General features: G+C 43.7%; 1 long non-coding RNA gene across 1 annotated transcript in view; it reads left to right on the forward strand.

Annotated features, from left to right (window-relative positions):
• The window catches only part of LOC103786292 (uncharacterized), an 82,238-nt gene extending 77,179 nt beyond the window's left edge, over positions 1-5,059 (forward strand). The window contains exon 10 of the long non-coding RNA XR_008620299.2: positions 627-5,059. This is a non-coding gene — a long non-coding RNA (uncharacterized LOC103786292). The remainder of the gene's footprint in view (positions 1-626) is intronic.
• The last annotated feature ends 3,582 nt before the right edge of the window (positions 5,060-8,641 follow it).

Here is an 8,641-nt window from a genome sequence, read left to right on the forward strand (position 1 = left end):
GGGCTTTCTTCCATCACTGTGGCCCACTCCGTTCTCCAACATAACTCTTTTAGCAGCTTAAACTTCAATTATGACTCTGTAATAATTTGGTTGTGTGGCTATTTCCACCACTTCCTACCCACCTTGGAAAGGTGTATTTCCAGAGGTTAGGTCCTGGCAGCAGCTTCCATGGACCCTCCATGTTCAGAGGTGAGGGCTGATTCAGCACTTTCCTGGCTGGACAGTTCCTGGCCCAAGCCTCTGGCTTCTTCTTCCCTGGCCTTCCACTCCCTTCCTCTGGTAAGGCTCTGGCATCAGATACAAGGACCCCAGTAGCTACAGAGGCCAGTGAATGAGCAATGAGCCTGCTGCAGAGCCTTCATTTCTCATTGTCTCTTCATCCAGACCAATTAGCCCTTCCACTGCCCCACAGTGAAAAAAAAAATGATGCATGTGAACTTGGCATCATGGGGAGGCCCCCGAGGTGTAGGTATTAAGTATATATGAGATTTCCTCTTTTATCATTGTCATGTACTTTTCACAGACATTCATCTCAGGACTTCCCAGAAGACAGACCCACCCCCAATTTTCCTGTCCCTTCTGGTTTCAGTCACTGCTCTCTTACCTTGTCTTCCTTCTCTTCCCAGGATGAAGGGGAGAATTGGAGTCTTGCACAATGAAAGGACAACATTGCTGCCAAAACAATCCATCGTGACTGTAGACATATTTTCCACCCTCATCCTGCAGGTTTTCTGCCAGTTGTTGGCCCCTCATCAATTTTGCTCCTGGGCAGTCTGAGGTGGAACATAATTTTGTATAAAACAAATTATGCTCAACCTCACTTATAATCAGGGAAATGTGAGTCAAAACCACAATAAAATATCACCTCATGCTGTTTAGGATTGCTGTTATCAAGTAGACAAGAAAGAAGTGTTGGTGAGGGTAAGGAGAAAATAAAATCTTTGCACACTGTTGGTGGGAATGTAAGTTGGTAAAGCCACTATCAAAGGCAATATGAAGGATTCTCAAAAAATTAAAAATAAAATTGCCAAATGATCCATCAATCCTTCTTCTGGACACATAATCAAAGGAAATGAAATCAGTATCTCAAATAGATATTTGCACCCCATATCCATTGCATCCTTTTTTGTAATAGCCAAGATATGGGAGCAATCGAAGTGTCCATCAGCAAATGAATGGATAAAGAAATCATGGTACATATATACAGTGGAATATTATTCAGACATAAAAAGGAAGGAAATCCTGTCATTTCTGAAGACATTAATGAACCCAGAGGACATCATACTAAGTGAAATAAGCTAGATATAGGAAGACAAAAACCACATGATCTCACTTACATGTGGAATCTAAAAAAGTCAAACTCATAGAAGCAGAGAGTAGAATAGTGGTTGTCAAGGGCTTGGGATAATTGAGGAGATGTTGGTTAAAGGGTACAAACTTTAAGTTATAAGATGAACAAGTTCTGGCGCTCTACTATATAGTATGGGTGATGACGGATGTGTTAATTAATTTGATTGTGACATTCATTACACGATGTATATGTATAACAAATCATCACATTGTACACCTTGGATATATTCCATCTTTATTTATCAATTAAATATTTCAAAATGTTTTTAAAAAGGAAGGCAAAATGGGCCAAAAGGAGTAACTACTTTGTGTAGAGCTGATGTCCAGGCTGGAATTTCTAAACTTTTTCTGTAACCTAGAGTCTCTTTTATATTTTTGACTTACCCATTATTCATAACAGATCTCAGGAACCCTCATCACACTGCCTGTTGCTAAAAACTCAAAGGAGTTATTGATATATGAACAACCCAAGTTAATGCAGTCATTAATGGAAATACAGAGTCTTGACTGAAAGAGATCATTTCTATTTTTTGTTGCGATAGTCAGATCATAGCCAGTCACATCTTTTAGGGAGGATGCAAATAGGCTGGAGTTCCTTCAGCAAACAGGATGCTGTAGAATAAAATATTCTACATGAGAATACTTAAACAAATTGGAGTGCCTGGTGCCACCATGTAAATTGTGAGGTGTCAGACAGGCTGGTCTTTGGATTAGAGATTGGACTTACTCTCTGTGGCCCTATGAGTAGAGCAGGTCCGGGTGGGGCTGGGCAGGGAGGAAGATCATCTTAAAGTGATAGATGTAGGCTCAGTGTGAGGAAGGATTTCTAAGAGTTGGAGCTGCTCAGAGGTGAAATATCAAGAGAGTGCCCTTCAGGAGCAGTGTCTGAAGACAGACCACATGGCCAATAGGGAGAGATAAGCGGGCTGGGTGGCCTTCAGCGCTTTGCTTCCAGTCTTGGGAGTCTTACTGAAATAGCTAATGACCACTCAACCCAAAGAACAGACACATGTCTGCCATGTCTCTCCGGGCTCATCCTGCTTATTGCAAGTGAGGCCCAAAGGTGGGGCTGTTATTCCCTGATGTTTCAGGTCCACGTGCAACTTATTCCCAGATCTTTTCTGAAAAAAAAAAAGCAGAGAGACTGTTTGCCAGACAGCTGGACAAGAATGAGGTAAAAGAAGATAAGGCCCAACCGAGAAGTCAGAAAAGCTTCACTTTTCATTAGCTCCACATTCCAAAGTAAGAAATCAATGTGCTTAGCTGCAATTCAAAGCAATTAGTCTTTGTTCTCAGACACTCTCAAAGAATGACTTAAAGAAGCCCAAATAAATATTTTCAGAAAAGACAGTAAATTTGTGTTACTTAACCCAAGGAATGCAAACAAGTGCAATTAAAGTGAATACCCATAAATAAAGTAAATACATTAGTTAGGAAATGAATTAATTAGTGTTTAATTACTATCAATTACTAAAATCACTACAGAATTACTTGTAGAATGGACTGAATCTCTTGCTCCTATTAATAATTTCCATTGCTAATTGTATGCACTTGTATTTTCTTTGGGTGCATCTTAGCAGAGCTAATAGGAGGAAGCAACAGCACAGTGAACAATGACAGGGACATTTTTTTTCTTTGTTCAGTGAAAAACAAAAGTGATTTGAAATATATCTGCCTGGTTGTCAAAAGCCAATGTGGGTGAGGAAGGGACGCAGGAAGGAAGGTTGTCCTTGTGACACAGGGTGACCCTCGCCATTCCCTGCTGAGGGGAAGCAGCTGATGTTTGTGGCAGAGCCCTAAGGTGAGGGGTGTGTGTGTGTGTGTGTGTGTGTGTGTGTGTGTACAGAGGAGAAAGGTAGGTACTGGGAGGCTCAATGCCTGAGCTCACTTCCAGCATGCTCTGTGGAATGCATATGTAGACTGGCAGCCAGGCATCTCTACCCACTGGTCTTGACAGGTGAGGGAATAAGTTTTACATTTACCTGGAGGACAAAGTTCGTCATTTGCTGCCTTGCAGGTGGAGAGAACACACCTGACATCATGCTCCCTAAGAAGCAACACACTAGCTGGTGCTAGAAACAGATGTATACAAATGAGAGGCTGAGGCTAAAGAGTGTCTTTCCTGGGACCCACTCTGCCTGCTCACCAGCATTCTCATTTTCCTGTTTATACAACATCCCCTTACCCCTTCCCTGCCCTCTCCTCCTCTCCCTCATGGACACAGACTCTCAGGCCAGACCGCCTAGGTTTGATTCCAAGCTTCCTCACCTGAAAGACCTTGGGCAAATTACTTAACCTCTGTGAGTCTCGATTTCCTCACCTGTAAAATGGGGAGAATGATAGTACCTACCTCTCTTGGTTCTGGTGAGAGCTCAGATCAGTGGGTGACACATAGCAATCTCTGCTTTACTCATTTTCTTGGTATTTCCACCACATATTTCTTTGTGGAGTAGTTGAGGTGATACATATGATGTGGAGATAGACTAGCTGGGAGGATGGCAGGAGTGATTTGGGAGGGAAACGAAGTTGAAGAGGAGGAATTGGTCCTTAAGTGGTTGTTCTGTTTATTAGTTAGGGTTCTCCAGAGAAATGACACCCATAGGATATTTATTATGAGGGGTTAGCTCACATGATTATGGAAGTGGAAAAGTCCCATGATCTGTTGTCTGCAAACTGGAGGCCCATGAAAGCCAGTGGTGCAACTCAGTCGAAGCCCAAAGGCCAGGAGTGCCACTGTCGGGGGAACAGGATAAGACGGACATCCCAGCTGAAGGAGAGAGAGAGCAAACTCATCCTTCTTTTGCTTTTCTGTCCTATTCAAGCCCTTTAAGGAATAGATAATGCTTGCCTACATTGGTGGGGGCAGATCTTCTTTGCTTAGTTTATTTATTTAAACGCTAATCTCTTCTGGAAACACTGTCACAGGTATACCCAGAGATAATGTTTTTCCACCTATCTTGGCATTCCTTAGCCTAGTCAAGTTAATACATAAGAAATCAAAAAAAAAAAAAAAAGTCAAACCCTCAAAAGGAGAGTAAATGGTGATCACTAGGGCCTGGGGTTTGGGGAAAAAGGGAAGAGAAGTAGGTTAAAGGGCAAGTACTTTCAGCTATAAGATGAATAAGTTCTGAGGATCTAATGTATAGCTTGCTAACTATAGTTAACAATATGATACTGTTTATTTGAAATTTGTTAAGAGAGTAGCTCCTAAGTGTCCTATATGCGTGCACACACACACACGGACACACACACACACACACGATAACTATGTGTGGTGATGAAAGTGTTAATTTGATTGTGGTAATAATTACACAATGTATATGTATATCAACTCATCATGCTGTACACTTTGAATACATACAAATTTTATGTGTCAAATACACCTCAATAAAGCTGGACATTTAAAAAAAGAAAGTGAAGGGAGAGACCAGGAAGAGTGAAAAGAGGTCTGCCATTGCTTGACACCGGTCCTGAATTCATTTTATCATTCTGACGCATCCATTCCTGACTTTCTGGGTAACCATCAGCCTGTTAATTATCCCAGCTTAATCCCAGGATTTTCATTTGTAAAAAAGAATAATATAAATATTTGCTTCATGGCATTGCTGCAGAGCCTAGCACTGGAAGTTTTTGAGCCACCCGCTGTAGAGCGAGGTGCAAAGGTTAGGCTGAATAAATAATAACTGGGATAATTGGCACTAAAATTAAAAAGCTGAAACATAACATTAACCATTGCACTCTGTTGCTGTGAAGATAACAGGGACTCTTGCATAAGGGCAGTGGTAACAGAGCATGTCTTTGTCCTGTCCCTCCATCCCCACTTGCCTCCCCCGTACCTTCCTGGGATACTATTCGTAGGCCCTTCCTTTTCAGAAAGTGTCAGGTCCTAGGGCTGATGGCTCCATGGATCAGATCCTTCCCACAGACTCACCTGCTCTTTACCATCTGGCTGGGCTGTAGTTATTCTTGTCACAGCTGAGCTGTGGTCACTCACCTCTGCTGCCATGACCTCAGCACTGGTTCAGAATGAGGTTAGCATCCTGGTGAGCACGTACAATGACTAAGGAGGAATGCCACCTCTTCAGGTCAACTTAACATTCACCCATGACTGGGAAGTGCAAGGCTGAAGAAGTTGCTGGCTGCCTTTGAGAAGCTCCACATTTTAAGCACCCCATTGTCACTGGACAATTCTGCCCTAGACCAAAAACCAGAGTCGCCAACACTGGGAAATATCTTTGAATAGTCTCTTTGTCCTAGACGGCTGTTATTTCACCTTCTGGAGGCACTCAGCAGTGATTCCATTGAGGCTGACCTCTTGCCAAGGGAGTGAATGGCGCTAATCTCTTGAATGTCTTCTGTGTCCCATGTTATTTTAGTTCTCATTGTAAGCTCATTCATTTTTTCATTCATTCATTCATTCATTCATTTAATGTTCATGAGGTCCAGAATGCATAACAGTAGAGAAGACTCATTCCTTGACTCTAAAGGTACAATTGAGTGGGTACTAAAATACAGTGTGAAACATACCATGAGCTTTTTAGAAGAGAATAAAAAGAGGTGAAAGATCAGGGAGGCTACCAAGAGAAAGTAACCCTTACGCAGAGGTTTATGTGTCAATTATACCTCAATAAAGCTGGACCAAGAAGAAAAAAAGAAAGAAAAAACGCTAAGGGAGAGACCAGGAAGAGTGGATTGAGGTCTGCCGTTGCTTGATACTGGTCTTGAATTCATTTTATCATTATGATAAATCTATTCCTCACTTCCTGGGTAACTATCAGCCTGTTAATTATCCCAGCTTAATCTCAGGATCCTTGTTAAAAAAATGGAATAATATAATATTTGCTTCACAATATTGATGTGGGACCAGCAGCAGGAGTGTTTTTGAGCCACCCACTGTAGTGCTAAGGGAAAAGGGGACCATGATAAAGAAAGTGACAATCAGAGACAAGTGAATTACAGCCTAAGCTCCCACAGAGCAGGAGGAGTTTTCCTTTTGAGGTATCAACAAGGGTCTGTGTGACCCTAAGGACATTAATTGTTCAACCACATCAAGCTCTTTTTTGTTCCTTCCCATCTCCCCTTGAAGCAAAATCTCCCTTCCTCTTCTGTTTCTTTCTCCTAATTTTCCCTGCAACCCTAAGCACCTGTAGCAAAGGGTGAGGGGGTCCCACTGCCTGGGTTGAACTCCTGACTCTGCACTTATTTGGTGTGTAACTCTGGATGCATTGCTAAACCTTTCTGAATGTAAAATGGAATACCTGCCTCAGAGCTGTGTAAGGATTAAAAGGAAAGGGAAAAAGGAAAGAAAGATATTGTTTGTAGAGAGCTTAGCATAGCACCTGGTACATAGTAATTATTCAATAGATGATAGATACTATCATTACTGTGGATGCTAAGCTTCATTTTTTTGTCTCAGTTGATTGTTATTAAGCCAGGCTAATGTGTTGCCTGATGAGGCATTGGCCTAAGTTGTATTTGCATTTCAGATGGAGATACCCGGAGACCAAAATTTATACCACCCCTAAGGAGAGCAGCCATCTTCCTCCCTGTCCTGAGCAGGAATAAACAAAGACTGCACAAACCCTTGCAGCGGGGTAGGTGGCAGGAGATGTTTCCAAGCTTTACACAAAGAAAATAGTGATGCCTATGTACATGTAAGTGATTTGCCACCTCTGCAAAAGTCTGCACGATAGCCCTAGGGGGAGAGTTCCTGAGAAACCCGAGCTCGGCTCTACAACCCTCACCTCCCTTCTGTGCCGACTCAGGAAGAAAATAAGCCCCAGCAGGAAACTCACCCTTTGAAATGTCAGAGTCCACGAGGTAAGGGCGAGGTGCGCTAAAGCATCCAAATGGCATCACCTGCCCCAAGAACTTATCCAAGCCCTCATCCTGACACTGGGGAGGCTGAGTTACCTCGGCAGGTGTCCCCCACAAATGGGAGACAAGCAGCTGTCATTAATTTTCATTTGCTGAAATCAGCAACTTAATCCTAACTTAACCAGAGCCTGAATCTCCCCCTTCCCAGGCAAAAGGCCTTCCCTGGGAATGATTGAATTTCACAGGGTGTAATAAAACAAAGGGATTCTGCTGAATCAGGTGCCAGACTCATAGGCCTGTAAATCACTCGCTTGCTGTTCAGGTCGGGGATGTTATCTCCACCCCAGCCATCCCCTCATGTCATGGTGCCTGCTGTTTCCACAACCTCTCCTGCTAAGAAGATGACCCTAGGTAAGGCATTCTCTCCAAATCGAAACTAGCATGGCCCTGGGTCCTCATTCAGGAAACTGGTGGCAGTGGGGAGCTCATGTTACAGACACGCTCTCCAGATTGCCAGATCCGGCTAGTTTCAAAACATGCCCAGGTTCTCATTGCTGCATGTTCATTGATGGGGCTGAGAAGAGGGAAAGTGGAAACCAGACCGTCTAGGGGAATTCCAGTCCAGGTGTTCCCGGAGACCCAGGCTATGAATAGGAGAGCAAGGATTGTACAATCAATTCTCCAGAGACCTTTAGCTTAGCAGAGTGTGTTCAATAAAGGCTGTTGGTTAGGATAAAGCAGAGAGCTAATCAGCCGAGGGAGATTTCCTTTAAGTGGGAGTTTTCAGAATCTGGTGTTAGGCTTGGGAAGTGTCAGGCTTGGGAAGAGGCAAGATTGACAAGAGCTCAGACCCCCGAATCACTGCTTATGGCCCAATTTGACTTAGTAGATAGCACACACAAAAGCCAGTCACTCCCGTCTCTTGAGATGTCCGACTTTGCATTAAGACTTCTCTGGTGAGCTCCAGGTGGGGGGTTAGCAGAGGGTTGGGGCCCAGGACCCAGGGCTAGAGGTCCTGCCTTGCCTCTGACTATGGCCCATGGTAAGCTCACCTGAGTCTCAATCTCCTTTCCTGTGAACTAGGGGATGCGAGTGAATAACTTGACTAGGTTCTCTCTAAGGCCTCCCCCAGTTAAAATGTTTATCTCACCTCTAGGAGGCAGAGAGCTTGGGGTATTTGGGAAGCCAGGGAGTGAAAAATATGTCCTGTTCTTGGACACAGGGGCCAATCCAAATGGCGTGTCTTTTTGTCCCTGTTTGTATGCTGGCCCAGGAAAGCTGCCAGGTGCTTTTGGTGGAGCAGCCGGAAACAGCTCTCCAAAGCCCTCTGACAGAGACTGTGGCAGCGGAAGTGATGAGTGACAGGTCTTTTCTCTGAATGGGCACAGCCCTCTGTGGGCACCTGATTCCACTCCTACCTCACTGTCTGTGTTCAATGATGGCTAGGAGCAAGAGCTCTTTAGGCAGAGAACCA

This window comes from Pan paniscus, chromosome 9 (genome assembly GCF_029289425.2).
Source record: "Pan paniscus chromosome 9, NHGRI_mPanPan1-v2.0_pri, whole genome shotgun sequence".
NCBI lineage: Eukaryota > Metazoa > Chordata > Mammalia > Primates > Hominidae > Pan > Pan paniscus.